Here is a 21,203-nt window from a genome sequence, read left to right as displayed (position 1 = left end):
GGGGAACCATGTGCTTTTTGCAAAGAATGGACACAATGACATGCTCTCACACACACGCATAATGATTAGCTTCCTTGACCGCAGAGGTGCTCACAGAGCTCCCACTAACCCTCAGGGAGGACACACACGCCCCCGTGACCAGCCCTCCATCTGTGTTGGGGTCCCTCCTCAGTGGGTCTCCGGGAGGAGAGACTGAAGGGCATAGCTTTGGGGACGGGCAGAGCTCCACCTTCTACTCCGACTCTGTCCGTTTCCATTTTCTCATGTGTACATTGGGAATAATATCTCCTACCCCTCAGGGTGGCTGGGAAGACTAATTTAAATATCCTAATGCATGCACATCGGAACAAAATGAGTGGGGAGGGGTCCACAGCTCCCCACAGCCTGCAGCAGGACGCTGGGCATTCCTGCCTGGCTTGTCCCTTTTCCACTCTGATGAGGAGGCACCTTCATGGGCAGGGGTCTGGAAGAATTGCATTCCCCAGGGGGCTGCCCTTAACACGGTGCCTACCCCCCGTCTGGGCTCAGTGAGCAGAAGTGGCAGTGTTATCCCCAACACTGTACCACCTCTCAGCCTCCGGGGACCTTGGCCGAGGCCGGGACCCTCCCCCGTCTTTCCCTTGTCCATCGCAGAAGTTTCCTCCCCGGCCCCGAGTCCCCTCCAGTGAGAGCGGAGGTAGGAGAGCAGCTTCCGGATAAATAAAAGACACATACCTGCCTCTGGAGAAGCTTCCAGCAAGGAGAGAGAGAGTGCTAAGCCCAGCCATTTTTTGCACCATCACTTTAATGCAATTCCACCCCACTCCCTGGAACGCTGCCCACCCCCCTCTGGGGCAGATGGTGGGGATTTCGAGGAGCCACACATTTGGGGAGTCCAGAGGGCTGGCGACTTTGATTCCCACACAGACTCCTGGCCCGCCCCCACATCCCCCTCCAGAGTGGGGTTCCTTCCTGCTGTAAGCCCCTGAATGGGCCACTCTGTGTCAGGCTATCAATAACAGGCAAGCATTTGCCAATAATGACACGTGGCAAGAAACTGATTTTCTTGATCACTGCACATCAGCCTCATTAAGGCCTGCAATACATGTGACATCTCAAGAAGAAACTGGCCACCTCTGGGCTGGGAGGCCTTTCTCCATGCGTCGCCTCCTGGGAAACGATGGGTAGACGCCCAGTGGGGCCATCCTCCCCTCTGACTCACTTCCCCATTTCCCTGGCTGCACCACCAAGACACTAATGCCAAACAAGCCAAGAAATGGAAATAATGCAAGAGCTCAGGAACAGATCGATGCTCCTCAGAGCACTTGGGAAGAGAGGCAACAAGCGCTCTGCATGCACCCTGGGATTCCGGAGGCGCTTGGTCACATGGGAGCCCCTGGCTTTGGTTCCTAATGGCGGACCCTGGAGAGAAGCCTTTTAAAGAGTGTCTGTGCCCCACACCCCACCCTTTTGCAAACAGAGCCTGTGATGCTTGTGTCTGCAGCCCTCTGTCTACCTGACAGCAAAGGGCGCTCATTAAAGCCTGTGAGGCCCACATCAAAGGAGGCTCTGGTTGTGTTTTGTAGGAACCAGGCTGCCTTTAATAATCCGTGACCTCGGCAGGGGTGGGGGAGCGGTCCTTGGGGCATGGACAATTTTCTAAACTGCAGTTTATCAAGAAATGACTGGTGGCTGGAGGAGGCCTGCGTGACAATGGCAAACAATTTCAGGAGGCGACAGTGGGGGTGGGGTAGGGTGAAGAGCTGTTGGATTTCTGACCGCTTGGAGCTTATTAATTGCTCACCCGTTGGGTGTACACAGACTCACAGATAGAGCAACTCCGATGTGCCCTGGGTTGCCACAGGCAGCTGCACTTGGAGGACAGTCTTGCCCCTGACCTTGCATTGACAAGGGTCAGCCCACCCTACTTTCAGGCAGAAGCAGGCTGCACAGGAAGTGCTCAGGCTGGGCTGCGCTTGGGCCAGCTTTCCCCACTGCACCTGCAGGGAGAGTGGGGGCACACTGCCCAGGAGCCGAGCCACCAGCCCATCACCGAACCCTCCAATAACATGCCACAAAAGCCCCTTGACCTTGGGACCCCACTCAGCAGCCTCCGTCAGGTCACAACCGGAGACTCCAGGAAGCATCCCTGGCTGTCCCTTCAACTTCTAAATCCCACTTAGGTGTCTCTCTTCCGTGTTTCCTTAGCACCCTGGGCTTCCTTTTTAAAAAAATCCTCACCCAAGGATATGGGATATGTTTACTGACTTGAAAGAGAGAGAGAGAGAGACATCAATGTGAGAGAGAAACGCTGATTGGTCGTCTCCCATACGCGCCCTGACCCGGGAGCAACCTAGGTATGTGCCCCGACCAGGGGTGAAACCCACGGCCTTTCGGTGCATGAGACGATGCTCCAACCAGCTGTGCCACCTGGCCAGGGCCAGGGTTCACTTTTAATGGTTTTATTTAACAAGCCCTTCTATAGTGCTTCCCAGCCCTTTCAGGAATGTTTATTCATAGAATCCTCATAACAACCCACACGGTTGTTACTGATAGTATGCCCATGTTATAGCTGGGAACACAAAGGCACAGAAAGGCTGGGGAACTTGCTCGAGACCACACAGCTTGCAAGCAGCAGGGCCAGAGCTCAGACGCAGTCTGGTAGCAGATTCTCAGCTCTGAGCCCCTCTGTTAAACTGCGCTGACCATGCCACCAAATGCCTTGGGGAACAAACAGTCCATTCACAAGTCCTTCTTGCTCACCGCCAGCCTGGGAGGTCCGGGGGGCGGGAGTGCACTGCCGGCGCACAGCTGACGTTCCGAAGGCTCCTGGGAAGGACACGCCCCGTGCGCCCTCTGCTCCCAGGTCAAGGGAGAGCATACGGCCACCAGTGATTTCTTCTGGCGCCAAGGAAGGGGCTCTGATGGGTTGAATTGTGTCCCCTGCAAATTCTTACATTGAGATCCTAACCCCTAGTGCCTCGGAATGTGATCTTATTTGAAAACGAGTTCTTTACAGAGACAATTAAGTTAAAACGAAGTCATTAGGGTGGGCCCTAATCCAATACGACTTATGTCCTTATAAAAAGAACATTTGGACAGAGACACTCGTAAAGGGAAGACAATGTGAAGAGGCCCGGGGAGAAGCCAGCCATGTACAAGCCCAGAGGAGGCCCGGGATGACCCTTTCCTCACAGCCCACTGAAGGACCCGACCCTACCGACGCCCTGATTTTGGACTCCAGCCTCCAAAACCACAGGACAATACATTCCTGCTGTTTAGGCCACCACCCAGTCTGTGGTACTTTGCTATGGAGCCCTGGAAAAGTAATGCAGGTGCTTAACACAGGGGTGGGGGCCAGCAGGGGTCCCTGGCAGTGAGGACTGTCCTCCAACTTGCTGGCCCCTCCCCGCTGCCTCCCCTCTCCCCCCTAACCCCCCCCCAGCCTCAGCCTGTATCCCCCAGCACCAGAGGGGACACAGGGACTCCTCAGTCACCCCCAGCACCGGCCCTGCTTCTGTTCTTCCCTGTCCCCGGGCCTCAGTTCCAGACACTGGACTGTCACCAGACCACACGCTGTCCTTCTGCCCGAGCCCACCCTGGGCTGGCCCTCACTGCCTATGCAGACTTGGGGAGAATTTTCCAACCAACCCGAACCTCAATTTCTCACGTGAAACACGGAGGTGACACTCCCTGCCCGCAGGGGACACGTCCTGGTGTGGACTGCTCATTCCTGTCGGCTCTCTGATTTCCTTTCGGGGAGCTACCTGCTGGGTATGATTTTGACAAGGTTGTAAATGGAGGTGACCTGTCCACACCCAGCCGAGGAGGGCACAGACCCCACGGCGGGCCCGTCAGACTCCCTTTCCCTGGACTCTGAATTCGGTGTGTGCAGCGGGCCCTGAGCGGAAGCACCAGTGGATGGAGGCGCCCAGGCAGCCCGTTCCTCTTTGCTTTGTCTTGGCCTCCGCGTCTGCCTCCCTCCCCCTCTGCCCAGTCATTCCTTCTGCACCTTGACCTTACTTCATACTGGGCCTATTGGGCCTGTTAGGCCTGACACCTTGGACTCCAGTGAACTTGAACTGCTCTATGTCTATACAACTGCCCCTCAGACGTGACCCCTGCTGTGGCTCACAGGGCCACATGGTCCGCTCTTGCTCGGGACCTTCTGTCTCCAGCACCCTGGTTAGGCCTCCCTGTGCTCTCCTCTCGCCAGGGTCCTGCTGCGTCTCTGAGCTCCAGGGTGCCATCCGTGGAGGGGCCCCGGAGGCCAAGGGAGAGGCTGAGCATGCAAACCTATCAATGCCACTTTTATCTGTCCTCTATACTCAAGTCGTACATAGACTTCAACTGAAAGAAAAAAGTTCCTCTGCTTTAAAAAAAGAGTTTGAAAACCACCATTTTAGATCTTTCGGAGCCCATAGTGCATTTCTGTGTGGCTCTAGCGTTTCAGATTTCTGTTGGTTCAGAACGCAGCTGCCCGTCCCCTTAGTGTCCCCTCAGTGTCTGCTCTGCGCCAGGCCCCGGCTGGGGGCCTGGAACACCAGGACAGGAAGCTCAGCTTCTGTCCTTCCTGTGCGTGTGAGCTGGAGTAGCATACCTCAGTTTCCCTGTTCACCGGGCCATCTGGGGATCTTGTTAAAATTCAGAATTCGGTTCTATAGATCCAACTTCCGGCCTGGGAGTCTGCAGTTCTAACGGGTTGTCAACCATGGAATCAGGAGCCCAGTCCTCCCTCCTGCCCCCTGGGATGCTTTTAAAAACCCAAATCTGTAGGCCATGAAGGAATCAGCATCTGTAACTTTTAAACATTCTTAGTGATTCCAGTGCATGGCCGAGATTGAGAACCACCAACCTATAGGGAGAGACAGACTGTATGAGTTTCCTCTAGCTGCTACAACAAGTCCCCACAAACTTGGTCATTTAAAACAACACAAATAGGTTATCTGACAGTTCTGCGGGTCAGAAGTTCAAAACGGGTCTCCCTAAATCCATCTCACAAAGATCAAGGTGTTGGTAGACCTGTGCTCCCTTCCGGAGACTCTGATCGAGAATCTGTTTTCCGGTCTTTTCCAGCTTCCAGAGGCTGCTGCCTTCCCCTGCCTTCCCCAGCTCCTGGCCCCTTTCGTCAACTCTGAGTTTTTCCCCCTAAGTCTGCTCTCATCAAGTGCAGTGTGAGCTCCCACTAGACACTTCCCAAATTTCAGAGCTCCTAGAGCAGGGATTCTCAAACCTTAGCGTGCACACAGATTACCTTGGGCCCTTGTTAAAATACAGATCCAACGCAGGACGATCAGACAGCACCCACAGGTGCTGATCCAGAAAAACACGCTTTGAGTAGCAAGACTCTAGAGCAGTGGTCTTTAAAAGTGATCACAGAACAATCCACTTGGGTCTAGGGAAGATGAGTCTAGAATTTCTATTTGCCATATTTTATTGGCCGAAGATGCCACTGATCACCATTGTCTTACATATGTTAGGAAAATTTCAAAAAGCCACCACTTAAACTCTGACATGCCATTGAGTATGAGATGCATTCTAATTGCAGTGATATTAAAGTGAGGCCAAATGCATGTCTTTGAATCAATAAAATGCAGCATTTGGTGTCTGTCATTTAAAAAATAAGAAAGAAATCACACTTAGCATTGTTTGATACTTTACTGACCCTGGAGCCCTTCCTTGGCCCCACGTTGGATGGTTCTGAACTCTGTACGGTCCAGAGAGACCCAGAGGTGGGGGGGGGGGGGGTCCCACCCCAGAGGGGTTAGCCTGGTCCTCACTTCTCAACACACTTTCTTTTGTCTCCCCGGAATCTTTAGTTTTTATTGAGTGTGTTACCCGGTTTGAACTAAAAGAGCCCTCATAAACTAGACAAAAGATCTAAAAGGAATCCAGTGATGCGAACCTGAGTAAGCAATAAAGGCAGAGGCAGACCTGACATCCTTTATAACTTCTGCATCGGCCACACTATTCAGTAAAACAACAGTGATCTAATCCCATCTGACAAGACATTGGCAGGAAGAAAGAAAGGAGGAAAGAAGGAAGGGAGGGAGGGAGGAAAGAAGGAAGAGAAAGAGAAGGAAAGAAAGAAAGAAAGAAAGAAAGAAAGAAAGAAAGAAAGAAAGAAAGAAAGAAAGAAAGAAAGAGAGAGAAAGAGAGAAAGAAGAAAGAAAAAGGAAGGAAGGAAGGAAGGAAGGAAGGAAGGAAGGAAGGAAGGAAGGAAGGAAGGAAGGAAGGAAGGGAGGGATAGATCAGAAATTCTATCTGAAATGCGGGTTTCCATTCATTTCGTTAGGGAAGCAGGTCTCCCTGGGCACCCTGAGGCGTCAGTTATTGGTGGCACATCACTCAGGGAGCAGGGACAGTCTGCTCGTTGCAGGTGCCGGGGACCCTTGGTGACAGAGCCGCCACCATCTCAAACGCTCTGTAGGCTCTCACACCCGGCAATTGAATTCTCCAGTCTGGAGGTGCCACGGGGTTCCTCTGTTTACAGGTTGTGGGCCCAAGCCCATCCTGCGATCCTGCGATCCTGCGATCCTGCGGGCCCAAACGCAAGGAGACCCGGAAGGGGCACGTGACAAACAGAACTAATGACCCCCTGACTCCCTCTCCCTCCCTCCGCCCCAGCCTCGGGGTCCGGTCTCCGGCCCATCTGGGGTCCTGAGCCTCGCAGAACACTGGCAGCTATTGATGTTCTCTGCCGGAGGAAGCTGCCCGCATAAACCCATTTAGGTTAGAAAAGTCTTGTCTGAGCTTCAAACTGCTTTTGCAGGTGAGGATGTCTAGTATTCGGAGAAATTGCAAAGCTTCTGAACCGATGAGAAAGTCCAGCCATGAAGAAATCACCTACAAGGCCTTGAAAACGTGCTTAACTCTCCCAAGTCAGTCGAAGCCTGGGCCGGGAACTGACAGCACCCCCTCTAAGCTCTTTATCTAAGGAGCGAGCTAAGGAGGTCTTTTCTCGCCCTTCCCTCCCTGGCTGCCGGGGGCATGAAGTGTAAACGGCCTTGCTCATTATCGCGCTGAAGGATGGATTTAGTCAGCGGAGGGGAGCAAGGCTTGTTTGGAAAAAACACCCGGTGCACATCAACTGTCAGTTATGGGGAAGTTTTCCGACTGCAAAGGTTATATATACATCGTGATTTTAAAAAGAGCACCAGGGGAGAAACAGCTCCTGGGTGACTCCGTCGGAATGTGTCAGAGCTGAGTCGCTCCGGAGGCAAACTTCATCCACACTTCACGCTGAATACACGCGTGGGGGGCACGAGGAGGCGCGTGATCAGGAGTGGGCGCCCAGCGCCCGGTCCCGCTTCCCCACCGGAGGGACCCCTTCCCTCGGCGGCAGCTGGACTTGGGCCTCAGGGGCCAGCGAGGTTTGGAAGGAACAGCAGCTGGCGGCAGGCCCCGCCGTGTGTCCCCGGGAGGAGACGGCAGGGCAGGGCGGGCAGGCAGAAGCGGTTCTTGGAGGGTTTACTGGCTGGGGAGGGGGTGGTGGCAGCGGAGCAGACGGACAGGCGAGCGTTTGCTGTGCCGAGTGTGGACAGTTTGGCTGAGTGACTGAGTGCCACAGCTGAGATGTGGAAAAAAAAAATATCTAAATATAAATCATCTTCAGGACTCAGCCATCTCTTCTGAACATTCTTCCCGGAACCCTCAGGCTGGGTTGGGTGCCTTCCCTCTGTGCACACCATGTCCCTGTCCCCGTCACGGCTGTCATTATAATGGCATAATTGTGTGAGTGCGGTGGCTTCCGCGCTCTCCGCCCGCGGCTCCAGCTCCCGGAGCACCGGGACCGGGTCTTCCTCCATGCTGTGCGTCCCTGGGGCGGGACGGGTAACACGCGCTTGGTCTATTTGACTGAGAGGACGGGTGGGTGGGGCGATTCATTCCCAGCCCTCCATTGCAAACCCTTTAAAAACCCATGGAGTGTCCAGTCCTGGGTTGCGTGGGCTTGTTTGCAGCCGAGTCCACGCACTTAACTTCGAGTCTATGGGTTGGGGGGGCGGGTGGGTGAGCCAGATGAAACCACATGCAATAGTTTACGTGCATGTTCATTTCTCCGGAGGGGGTGACCAGAGCTCTTCGTCAGCTTTTCAAAATGATTCATGACTCTCCGAAAGCACAAGAAACCCATGTGCTTGTGGAATGTGTGGCCTTAGCCCGGATGGGGGAGAAGGGGTGGTTTCATGGGGCAGCACCAGCCATCTGCTGGGGATACTGACAGGTGGACGGGCATGTCCCTTAGCCTCTGCAGATCGTGTGCCACTCTGCCCGCTCTCTCCCAAACACTGAGACAAGCACGTGTCTGAATCTGGGTTGCCGTCTTGGAGTCTCACCATTTTAGAAGCTCGAGGCTGGGAAGTGGTAACCCCACAGAGAAGGGATCGGAGGGGGGTGTGGATTCCGAGGAGACAGAAAGCTGCCTGGGGACCCAGAAGGCCCTCTGAGTCTGAATGCAGAGGCTCTGGGGGGGAGGGGGGAGCTGGGATCCGCAGGCCAGTGGTTCAGACGGCCCCCTTCCGTGCTTAGAGAGAGAACCTCCTCCCAGTCCAAACTGCTTTGCAGTGGAATGGTCTGTCCTCGGGGGCAGTGTGCTCCTTGGCACTGGAGAAATTCAAGCAAAGGCTGAATAAACAAAGATCAGGGACACGCGGGTGATAATCCTAGGCTTCTGAGTTCGTGTCAGTTTGCTTATCGAGTGATTTCATTCCTTTTGAAAGAGATTTTACTTCTCTCAAATTGGTTCCTGTAAGAGCTTCTCTTGCACCAACCCCACCCACAGTCTCTGAGCTTTCGTCTTCAAGTTGAAGTCAAGGGCAAGCTGACTCTAAACACCACGATGAGATTCTGAGCAAAATCACTCTGGGTAATGCACTGAAATATGTTCTCCTAAAATATGAAACCGATAAGCACAACAACTTTTATTCTGATGTGCTCTGTTTCCCTGAACTTCTCAGAAGCAACTGCTCTTGAAGACTGAGCTGTCGTAGCCAAAGACTCCGAAATTAATGGAACACCATTTTCTGACACGTGTGATAAATGTCTGCGTGTTTTAATGCATATGGAAGTCTCAGGGATGAGCAGAAGCAAAACTACCACCCAGGGGGTTATTTCAACAAGTTCCCTCCAGCCATCTCCGTTTGCCTTTTTTTCCAAGTACAGCTTTTTGTTTTGCACTGAATAACAATAAAATAAAAAAAATGAGAATAGGCGAGAGAGAAAACCAATGACACAATGTTCAGCCAACAATGCAAACAGAATAAGAAATGTTCTTCGATTTTAGACGAAGGAGAGGAATTTGGTTAAGGGCAAAAAAAAAAAAACCCATACCCCACAAAACCCTGTGGAACTGTATAAAAACCAAGTACGGGGAATGCGGCAACTTTTCTGAGCCACAGAGAGATTCATCGAGAATGCTACTTTCGGTTCTGATGCAGCCTGGGGTGCTGTGGGTGAACAGCTTCTGTTCAGAGTCCTGTTTCCTGGGGCTTGTTCAGCCTCGCTGCTCCAGCTGACCCACAGTCCAGTCCCACAAGTCTGGAGGAATCCTGATCAATCCCGGTCTTTCCTGATCTTGCCTGAAGCATCCCATGCATTTGAACTTGTCTCTGCACTAGCTTACTCCTCTGCCTGGGACATCTGATTCCCCACGGCAGACTCTTGAGACCACCTGAACGAGAACAGCTCCACCTCCGCCCTCACGGCCAGACTACCACTAACATCACCCCGGCCGTGTTCATGTTCGCCATAACACTTCTCGTGACCTGATATCACCTTGTACATTTACTTACTTGCCTGTATATCACCTGCCATCCTCAAATGAAATACAGTCTCCCTAAAATCAGTGTTCTCGCCTGCCTGGTCCACAGCTCACTTCAGCACCAGGAGTCCCACCCCAGGTCCCCTCCCCCACTGGACTTAGGGTTGGTATTCTCACTCCTGGTCTCGTTTAGACGCTCTCCTCTCCTTCCTGTCTAAATTCCTCAGCTGCACTGCAGCATAGGCTGTCAGATGATACCACCCAGGGTCCTCTTCTGTGTGTGTGTGTGTGTGTGTGTGTGCACGCGTGCATGCCATTGTCTCCCTTATTCTTAAAGACCGCCATCCGCCGACAAATTCATCACTTGGTTTGCTTCTCTCTCCCTGGCAGGATTCTTGGTGCCTCCCACAGCCACCGAGACGTCCCTGGATTTTCAGTTTCTTGACTTCAGTTTACTGCCCCAGTCCATCCTGCTCCTTAGCCACCTGCCCGTCCCGTCCCTCCATCTCTGCCTGTGATGTTGTTCTGCACCTGTCAGGGCCTCCAAACCGTTGACCGATTCCCCCCTCTAACTCCATTCCCCTGCTCCCCCACCTCCCTCCTCACTCAGGTCAGATCCCCTCATTTACCCATAGAATCGACGGCCTTGCATCGGTATAATGAACTATCTTGCTCTTGTCTCATTCTTGGTCTTTGCCTGGCAAAATTTCAATCCTGATTAAACCCAGCTCTGCCTGCTCCTCACGGGCAATCGTAGCTGGAAGAAGAATACACACTGACTTGTCTCATTTGCAGTTCATGACCACAAACCTCAGGGAGACCCCAGTGCCGCCGGGCCGGCTCCCGGGCTCACCTGGTTAATCACTCTCCTGCTGGCCAGGAGGACTGGGGTGCACCTTCTCCTTTCTCTTCGGGCCCCTCTGCACCCAGGACCCTCCCTCACCCGCAGCTGATGGCCTGGCATGTTACTTCATGAGAAACAGAAACTCCCACTGCCGTCCACCTGCCTGCACGCCGAACCCGCAGAGGCCGCCTCCCTCCCATGATAAGGAACTTGGCGTCCATCCGCCATCAAAGGCCAAACCCTCTACCTCAGCGCTGGCTCTCCCCTCCCTCCCTCCTTGCCCTGCACTAGCTCCTCTTTCTTCTGTGTCATCACTTTCCCCACCCACCGGGCCATCCTTATTGGCAAACATTCTGCGATCTCTCTCATGCTAACAGTAAAAGAGTCCCTTGACCCCACCCCAGTCTTCTCGGGCAATGGCCTCGGGTATTCTTGTGCACTCCGCTCCCTCGCCCCGAACCACACAGCTAATCAAGCAGCAAGTCTTTTGATGCTATCATTGAAATGTACCCCAAATCCAACTAAGCCTCACCACCCCCATCCCGACCCTCCTGGCCCATACCGCCATCAGCGCCTCTGGGATTATTGCCGTGGTCTCCCCGTGGGTCCCTCTACCTCCACTTTTGCCTGTCGTAGTCTCCACACAGCCAGAATGGTCCTTTCAAATGTAGATGAGATCGTGACTGCTCTTGTCCCCAACCTCCCAGAGCTTCCCATCACTCCCAGACTAAAGCTCTAGGTCCTTGCTGAGATCTACAAGGCTCTCCATCAGCTCCGTCCAAGGGTGGAAATGTGTGGTCCAACATGTGTGCGGTCCAACATGGCAGCCGCCAGCCACGTATGGCTCCTGGGCACCAGAAGTGTGGCTGCAGCAACTGAGAAACTGAAGTTTAATGTTTATTCCACTTTCCTTCATTGAAACTTAAATAGCCACACCCGGCGAGTGCCTACCATGTCGCACAGTGCGGTCTGCACAACCCCTCTGACTTCGCCTCCCACCCCCTTCCCTCCCGTCGCTTGGCTCCAGCTACATCGGCCTCCCTGATGCTCCCTGAACTTTTCAGCACATTGTCCCCTCATGGCCTTTGCACTTGCTGTTCTCTCTCTCTCTCTCTCTGGAGTGTACTTCCCCCGGACAGTCACAAGTCTTCCTCACTTTCTTCTGGTCAAAAGTCACCTCCTGAGAAAAGCCTTTCTGAACACCCTATCGACAAGCACCACCGCTTTCTCTCCGCCTCCTTCTCTCCGCCACCGAGTTTCCCTGCTGGCCACTCCTTGCTGCCTGACGTGCTGCTGTTTACCTGTTTACGTGTTCTTTATCCAGCTCCTCCCTTAGGCTCGTAGGCTTCATCGGGCGGAAAGTTTGTTTTGGCTCACTATTGACTCTCCTGAACTTAGCTGCTGGTTTGATCATTATTTGAATCAATTAATTAATGAAAGAGACTCTGGCCAAGGGTAAGCGCCTCTGCTAAGTATTGTGGGGTGGAAAAGGGAGCCCAAGGCAGGGAGGGGTCTACCCCCAGAAGTCTGTCCGCAGGCGGCACCTTCACCTTGGCACAAGGACTTGGGTACTGGGGGAGGCCGTGTGCCTGCAGGGGCCTCGCAGCAGTCTCTGACTGCGGTGTGGGTGGGTTGTTCTGTGAGAGGGACGTGGACAGTGGAAGGTGATGGCGGAGCTTTCCAGAAGAAGAGCATGCGAGGGACACAGATGGCTGAGAGGACTTGGCCAGGGGCCCAGCCAGGACAGACTTCCATGTCCGCCTTCCAGGGTCCGCTCTCACGAAGCTCTGACCCGGTCCAGTAACGTTTCACAAGCGGTCTGGTGTGTGGAATGTTGCATTTCGGTGTCTGCACCCTCCGTGCTTCCCCACTGCGTGTCATTGCGAACCACTCAGGATGAAGAGCAGGGCGGCCCTTCCGGCCTTGGGTCCAGGTAGCTTTCTCCAGCTCAGCTTCACCTATCATGAAGCCCACGCTGGATCTCTCTCTCTGGTTTCTGGGTCTGCTTCTGGCTCCAAACCTGTAGGTGGGACTCACTGGCCCTCTCACCCCCAGAATCAGCTCCAACCCCGGGCTCTTCCGGAAGCCTTCCTTGACTCCCAGTGGAGTCAGTGGCACCCTCCTCTGGCTTCTGCTGCTCTTGGCACACACTTGACCAGGGACCCAAGTCCAAGGCCTGACACAGGGGCAGCACAAAGGCTCTGGCACAGCCCCAAGCCCCGCCCTGCAGTGACCACACGAGACCTACCCCGGAGGGGCTAGTAGACTATGCAAAACGGACGTCTCTGTTCCCAGGGCTCTGAGCGCATCCCCCAGAAGCCCAAGCTAAAAAGGATTTTCTGGGGCTCGAGGCTTGTCTTGGGAAAAGTGTGATTTTTCCCCAAGTCCCGGTCCCCACCCTACACTAACCACTGCCCGTGCCGGCAGCTCTCTGGCCACCCCACTGAGTCGCCAGAGTTGGGCAGGGAGAGCCAGAAGCTGCTGCTAAAAACCGACCGATCTGGATCCTCAATGACACAAGACAATTAGAAAAAGAAAATTTTCAGACAACTGGGTTTTGAATATTAGGGAGTTACTGTTTTGTTACTTTTGTTAGGGGGTGATAGATACTTGTGTAAGGTCACATACATTTTTAAAGTTTTTACTATTAAAAGTGCATGCGGAAGAGCTGACAGGTGAAATGATAGGATGCCTGGGGTTTGCTTTCAACTACTTCCAGAAAATAAAGGTGTGGGGGAGGAGTCAAAACAACTTCAGGAGGAAGTCAATGGTTTTGAAGCCAGGTGACAGGTAAACGGGATTTCCTTTTCCTCTATCTCATATGCATTTAACAATTTTTATTAATAAAAAAGTCAGCCTCCTGGTTCCTCCCCTCTGGAGGCTGCACACTGAAAGATTCCCCCTCAGACCCCCGAGGGTCGCCCCTTCACGGGGTCCCTGCGCGCTGTTTTGTCTGAGTGTGTTTATTTCTATGTATCCGTTCAGGAACCCACAGATCTGTTAGTGTGTCAGCTTTATTAATGACCCTCAGGTTCAATAAAAAAAAAAAAAAAAGAGCTGGCAATGATGCCGAGCTTAAAAGAAGGGTAAGGTGGTTCTGAAAGGTCACAGGGATTAGGCGAGTCCAAAGGGGGCCAGCGGGGGCCAGGGTGTGCCCTTCATCACAGGGAGAGCCTCTTCCTGCCACAGAAATAGCCACGCAAACCAGGGGGTGAGAGCAGGAGCCCCAGGCCCTGCGATGTGCTGCTGGCTGTGAGCAGAACTCGCCCCCCAGGGCCTCGCACCAGGGCCCGGGCCACCCAGCAGTGGGAGTAATTAGGCGAGAAAAGGTCACCGATTCATAATTCATGTCCAAATGGCTCGGTTTAACCAGCAGCCCCTTCCTCCACTTGTGCCCACCTCAGCGCTGAGGGGAAGGGGCCCTCTGACTATTTCCAGGCCAGCAAAGGCGCCTGCCTGCCTGCCTTACCTGGGGACAGGTCACTGCTGCTGGAGCAGGGGACAATCTGTGGTGGGGCAATGACGGCTCTCACATGGGTAAAGTGTTCCATTGTGGACCTTAACCTTGTGTTTGAGGTCACCCAGCAGTCCGTTACCAAGTCCACGTAAGACTCACGGAACTCTCATTTAGTAAGCACTTGCTGCATGCTAGGTCGTCTTCAGGTATTGCCCTGTTTGGTCCTCCGGACAACCCTGATGTGGACTCATACGTTCCGCCTTTTGCATGAGAAGAAATGGAGATGGGAGGCTAAATACATCGAATTCACCAGATCCCCAGATTCATATGCGTCACTGACGAACTCCAAGAAACGAGGGTCACCCCACCCTCTGGGGGACAGTTTGCTGTGGTCGGGCTCCGTGTTTCCGTCAGAGAAGTCGGTGCGGTGCAGCTCGGCCTCTGCAGCGCTCCCCGAGACCGGCAGAGGCTGGGAGGGAGGGACGCTGTCTGCTCCACCGGGTTATTAATCTTGCTCAAGCCAGTCAGCCACGCACACACCACCAGCAACCCGGGAGGCGGTGCGTGAGCAATCTCCAGTGTTGGCAGCGCTTGCTCTGGGCCTGGCCGGCTGTGTGCTGCCCCCACCCCCGCTACCCCCCACCCTGACCTCCTGGATCTGCAGCTGGGACCTCAGTGAGGTACCTGTGACATGCAGAGGTCCTTCCTGCTGGAAACCTCCTTGTAGGGTCCATACGTCCTTCCTCAGTAGTTCTGGCGGTTCTTTTTCCAATTGCCAGCCTGTCCTCACTCACCCGGGAAAACCAAGTCTTCCCTTGGAAGAACGTGGAGGTGGCGGCTGGAATGAGCAACCACTTCTGGGTGAAATGGAGGGAGAGACACATGATGCCTGGTTCTAGGAGGAAGATTCCAGGGTGTGGAGCCAATCAGGTGGCCCCTGCCCCAGGCTTCTCCTCGGGAGGCCCCTAGTGTGAGCGCCAGGGAGGTCAGAGAAGGGAAACCGAGGCCTCCCTGGAGGGTCACCCACCCCGTGGCCCTGCTCTAGGTGACGGGGCCTCTGGGAAAATCCCCAGGCTTTACCTGGCAGGCCTGCTGGGCAGCTGTGCTCACTCTGTGGCCAGTTTTAGGAATTCCGAGTTGAGGATTTGTCCTCTCCCATTCTGCAGTCCGTACCCCTTCCCTGCACCCTCAGACACTTCCTAATTACTCCTTCTCTCCTTGGCAAGGAGGAATTGATCAAGTTATAAACAACTTCCCCACCACCGCCAAGTTTGATTGAGCACCTACTAGGCTACAGACAGTAAACAAGGGCTGGGCGTGCCGGCCGACTGAGCACACAGATGCGCAGCTCTCACTGCCCGCGGTCTAGTGCCGGCGGCCAGAGACAGGCCATCGCATAAGTAATCGCTGGGAAGTCTGGGGCAGCCACGACAGCGGAACCGGAGGGCTCTAGGGCTGTGCCCAGATGGGGAAGGCGGGACTCTTCTCCCAGAGAAGACGCTCAGAATGAGGGAAGGCTCAGTGTTTGCGGCATCTCTGGGCCTTTGCGGGGGAACGAAGAGGGTGGTCACAGTTGCGGGCGGTGCACGGAAGACGCTTTCTTGGTCAAGGGACGTCTGAGCGAGCTCGAGGGCAGGCAGAGGGGCCCGAGCAGCCGTCGCCAGGTACTGCTCACACACCTGAGCTCTGGGAGCCCGCACGACACGTCACTCAGCAGCCCTCCAGACACTCAGGACACTTTCAGGGAAAGCAACGGACTTCCCTTTGCTGGGCTGTTTGGCTCTAAACAATTTAACCGGTGGATAATGAAGAGTCCCGCCACCCTCTGCCCCTCCCCCACCCCCAGGTGAGCCCAGCTGTGAGGTTTGGGGCAATTTTCACGGGCAAGATTCATAGAGAATCGGGTAGAAGCAAGCCAGGCCATCCGAGCCGCCCCCTGCTGGCTCTTGGTGGCTTCCCCGAGCTGCGGCGGAGAAGCTGGGCCAGGCTGCCTGCCACCCCCGCGCCTGTGCCGTCTGGAACTTTCCACTGCACCCAGACTCCACTCCAGCAACCTCCTGCCCCGACTCCTCCTCCTCCTCCTCCTTCAGGAACAGGCTCCACCATCTCCCTCCTCTGCCCTCCCTCGCTTTTCTCCTTTCCCCCTCTGCCTGCCCACCCCTCCCCCTGGGCAGCGGGGCTGGGCTCCATCAGGGTGATCTCCGCTGACCAGGGTAGTGGGAGACCTTCCACCCACCGCAAGGAAGCCCCCTCAGGAATGGAGGTCTCAGTGGTCTCCAGGCCACCCCTCCACGGTTTTCTGGGCAGTTTCTGAACTTGCCCCTCTCCAAACCACAAAGACTGCTGCAATTTCCTAAAAACTCAACAGGCTCCCAGAGGGAGAGCGTGTCAGAAAACCTGCCAGGGGCTTTCAGGAGCGCGGCTGAGAGTCCCCCTGGGGACGTGTGTCTGGCGGTGGCCTGTGTGTGTATGTGTGTGTGGCTGAGGGCGTGTGTGGTGTGCGTGTGTATGCACAAGGGAAATAATTACTCAGAATGAAGCAAAATATGCTCCCATCAAGCTCAGCTGCTGTTCCTCCCAGCAGCCTCAACAGGCACAGTGTCGCCCACGCACAGCCCGTACCCTGGCCTCAGCAGGGTGTTATTTCCCCATGACTGGGGCACGTCCCCCGTTTCCCGGGCATCGGATGGAGTCCCGAGGGTGGCAGACCGCACTGCACACCCTGAGGGGCAAGTGGCTCTCCCGGGCTCCTGGGCGCCCCCCTTTCCAACGTGCAGATGTCCCGCCTCCCCCTGCCCCTCGTCCAGCCATCGTCTCCCCCTCCGCGGGGCTCTGGTTAGTGTGGGAACCTGAGAGTCGAGAGGCAGACTCAGACAGCCCGGTCTGGGCCCTCCCGTCTCCGCAGCCAGCCCTGCCTCGGAGGGGAGAGGGCAGAGCAGAACTCGGGTGCAGCGATGAGAAGGAGCGGAGAGAGGTAAAAAGGGAGGGGATGGGCGGGGAAGGGAACTGAACATTCCCCATTAGCAGCGCTAATTGCACAGTAATGACTCTGTGTTATTACCAGAAATTTATCCTGGAAAACAGTCAGCTGTCCCAGCAGACACGCACTCTCTTCACAGCGATGGCTTGGCACTTGAGAAAGACGAGCCATTCCTTCTCCCGAGGAAACTTTTCATGACCCAGACTCCCGAGGTTCCTCCCCGTGTCCTGTGGCTCCGCCATGATCTCCTTGCCGGCAGGGACTGGGGCTCCCTCCAGGTGTCTTCTGACTGGCTGGGGCGGCCTGGGCTGTCCGTGAAAATCCGGCTGAGTGAGACTGGGCGTGGGGTGGTGAATGTGGGGGTAAGTGGGGGCTGCCGGCCTCTCTCTTGCCTTGTCCAGCCTCTGAGCTCGAGCCAGGAAACTCTGCTCACTCCCCCTTCACGTGAAGTGCTTATCTGTGCCCGCAACCTGACAGGAATATGTTTGCCATTCCTTCCAGTCTCACCTGCTAAAAAAACTCTACTCCTCCAGGAAGCCTTCCCTGATTTGGCCCATTTAACTCTATTCACACACTCACTTTGCACCATATCACGTTCACATATCCACCCCTCTTCAAAGCTGCTGATGCTCACTGAGTGTGGATTAAGTGTGAGGCACTGAGGATACAAAGATGAGGAAGCTACAGACCCCAGGTCAAGGGGCTCTCGTTGTTGCTAAATTCCTTGGCAAAGTTAAGCATTGGGTGTAACGGGTGGACACGCAAGGGGATATGAGACAGCTTTGGAAGTCAGGGAAGGGGCTGTGCTGGGTGCTTTGTGTATATCAGCTCTTTTAAAGCTCTCAGTAAACTGATGGCAGAAGTATACTACTATCATCTCCGTTGTATGAACAAGAAAACAGGCGAGAGCCCTGTCTGGTGTGTCTCGGTGGACTGAGCACCAGCCTGCAAACCGAAAGGTCACCAGTTCAATTCCCAGTCGGCACCTGCCTGAGTTGCGGGCCAGGTCCCCAGTAAGGGATGTGCAACAGGCAACCAACTGGTGTTTCTCTGGCACATGGATGTTTCCCTCCCTCTCTTCCTCCCTCCCTTCCCGTGTCTCTAAAAATAAAGTCAAGAAAGAAAGAAAGAAAGAAAGAAAGAAAGAAAGAAAGAAGAAAGAAAGAGGGAAGGAAGGAAGGAAGGAAGGAAGGAAGGAAGGAAGGAAGGAAGGAAGGAAGAAAACAGGCACAGAAAGGTTTAGTAACTTGTCAAGGTCACACAGCTATCATGTGACAGATCTAAGATTCGAACCTGGGCAGTCTGGCCCCAAAGCCCACACTCTTAACCTCGGTGCCCCACTACATCCTGTAGGAACCAGCTGGGTGACAAGAAAAAGGGGAAAGTTGTTTAGGGCAGAGAAACACGCAATTGCGAAAGTTCCAAGAATCGAGACAGGGCACAGGGGAGGAGAGGAACCGCAGGAACAAACGGCAAAAGCGCAGAGGTTGCGCGGAGAGCGAGGAGGAGACAGGAAGGAGCACTCTGCGACCACGGCACAGGCGGCCCGCAGGGATGCCCCTACAGGGATGCCGGGAGCGCCTGGAGAGGAGGCCAGAGACCTGGGCGGGGGCAGGGCCTGTGTGCCGAGTCCGAGAGCGTTAGTCAACCTCACCCCGAAGGCCTGGGAGGTCTATGATGTTGTCCCAGGACCCCACAGGGGACCGTCTTGAACCAAGAAAAGTGTGCTAAGTGCCTGAGCTCTGGTGGCGACAGGATGGGGGTGGGGCGGGGGGTTAAAACAGTCTGGAGACTAAAAACGAGAGGATTCCGTGGCAGACCCAGTGTGGGTGCATAAGGGCGGGGGGGGGAATGAGGGAGGCTCTGAGATGCTGGGTCTCGCTTGAGTCCTTCCTTAGGCAGGCGGCGGAGCAGGCTGTGAGGGAAAAGGTGAATTCCATGGTGGACACACTGGGTTCGGGGGGCTGGGGTAAAGTTGCTCAGAACGGGAACGTGGACACGCAGATGTGGGTCCCAGGGAGGGGGACAGGGGAGTCAGGGAGACAGAATCGGGGGTCCTTGGAAGGAGGTGGCCTGGGTTCAAATCCTGCCTCTGGGAACCTGCAAACCGCAGACAGGAGCGGGTTCCTTGTGAGGAGGAAGCGACCTCGGCCGCTCTAAGCCAGCCTCGGAGATGCTGGCCTAGACAGAGTACGTGCTCGGGACACACTGACACAGTGACATTAGTGTCTGAAGGCCCTGGAGCGGATGAGGTCACTCAGAGAGACCGGAGGCAGCAGGGACGAGCGAGTGCTGAGCCCCAGACGGGGTGAGGGAGTCGGGGAGGGAGGAAATCCAGAGAGAGCCGTGTCAGAGGAGGGAACTGCACAGTCGAGGCGGGCGAGGGCAGGTCTGCAGAGAAGAGGTAAGAGAGCTCATCTTAACCCAGTTTCACCGGAGGCCTCTCCACACCCATTACCTGCTCTCCCCCAGACGGGGCCCACGTGCTTGGAACTCCGCACGCAGGTGTGATGGGAGGCCGGCGTGGGCGGGAAACAACACAGGACCGTGTCTCACGAGCAGAACTGGGCCTCGGTAGCGCTTCAGTGAATGCTGAATGAATGAACGAATGAATGCATGCATGCATGCACGCACGAAGAGAAAAGGCAGCTCAGGCTCCGGCTCTGCTGCCTGCTGGCTGTCATCCCAAGTCAGTTACTTTTAGCCTCTCTGGGCCTCACCAGTGAGATGACGACAACGAAACCCACTTCCCAGAGTTGTCGCGGTGTGAAATGAGACAACACTCGGAAGACTGTTGTGTGCACCGCACCTCGAGTCACAAATGCACGGGAGTGTTGATAAAACTCGGGGACTGGCTCGTTAAAGCCATTGCTGCACCCCCAGCAAACAGCAGGAACGCAGCGAAGGCGGGGGGCTGGGGTGGAAAAGGGTTTTTATTCCACCGGGTGGACGGAGGCCAAGATTGGGGGAACAGGTTCGTTGTCATCAGGAGATACGGCCCACCCCCCGAGTCCACAGGGGGCTGCTGGCCCCGGACTCCAGACAGGCTCTGTGGACGCCTCCTGCCTCTTGCTCGGGCTCTGCCGAAATCAGGGATGAAGACTTCCCTGTTCTGACAGGGCCTTTTCGGATTTGTCAGCTTAATTAGCTTTGGCATTTTATCTGGTTTCTTTTCATTAGCGGAACGGCCAGAGTCCTGAGCTGGCTAACCCTCTCCAGGCTCCTTGGGGAGGATTCCGGTCACCGGGGCTCTGGAGTTACAGGAATCCGCTGGGCCTGGCCCTTTCCCGGACGCGGGGCTGCGGCCTCGGGACACGCGATGCAGAGAGTCCCCAGCTGCCCTCTGGCGAGTCCTGTGTCTGCGCAGAGTGAAGCAGCCACACGCGACCCGCGCCGCGAAGCTGCCCTCCCCAGGCCTGTGTTTCATCGGCGACACTGTCTTTTCTCTGGGCCAGCAGCGGGGTCCAAGAGGCCGTTGGAATGGCTCAGGCCAGAGGGCTTTGCAAAGAGACCCAGGAGTCCATCTCTCACTGCCTTGTAATGCATTTCCAAATGTGTTTTAAGCTAAAATGTCAGTGTTAAAGTATTATAACCTTTTTGCTAAAAGAAGTAAGATTATTCACACCCTCCGCCTCCTCCTCAGTGTGAGGAAAGGGCACTAACCAGGAGTCAGAAGCCCCGGGTTCCAGTTCTCTGCCACCTCCAACTCGTGTGATCCGGGGCCAGTCGCTCCATTTCCTCGCTGGCCACATGGACTGAAACATCCACCATCCTGCCTCCTGGGTTTGCTATAGGGTTAAGTGAGATAACCCCCCCCCCCTTGGCAATCTTCAGGGACTTGCCGGATGGAAGAGTAAGGGCTGACCTCGGGGCAGTGTGCCTGCGGGATGTCCCCCTGTGATCTGAGCGATGGAAAGGGGGTGGGAACTGTCATTCATTTTAGCACCTGCCGTGAATCGGTCACGGTACATTAGGATGTTAACCTAACTCATATAATCCTTGTATACTGTAAATCAGGCCTTCTATGTCCCATTGCACAGATGGGGAAGCTGAGGCTCGGAAAGCTAAAGTGATACAGCTGGTAAGTGATAGGACTGGGACATGCACACAGGTCGCAGGAGCTCCTTCTTCTACACAAGGTCAGTGTGAAGAGGCGTGCACTCCGCCTCCTTCCCAGCCCTTC

The sequence above is a fragment of the Phyllostomus discolor genome, chromosome 14 (genome assembly GCF_004126475.2).
Source record: "Phyllostomus discolor isolate MPI-MPIP mPhyDis1 chromosome 14, mPhyDis1.pri.v3, whole genome shotgun sequence".
NCBI classification, from domain to species: Eukaryota; Metazoa; Chordata; class Mammalia; order Chiroptera; family Phyllostomidae; genus Phyllostomus; species Phyllostomus discolor.
The sequence above is the reverse complement of the archived record's forward strand: the minus strand, read 5'-3'. Positions refer to the sequence as shown.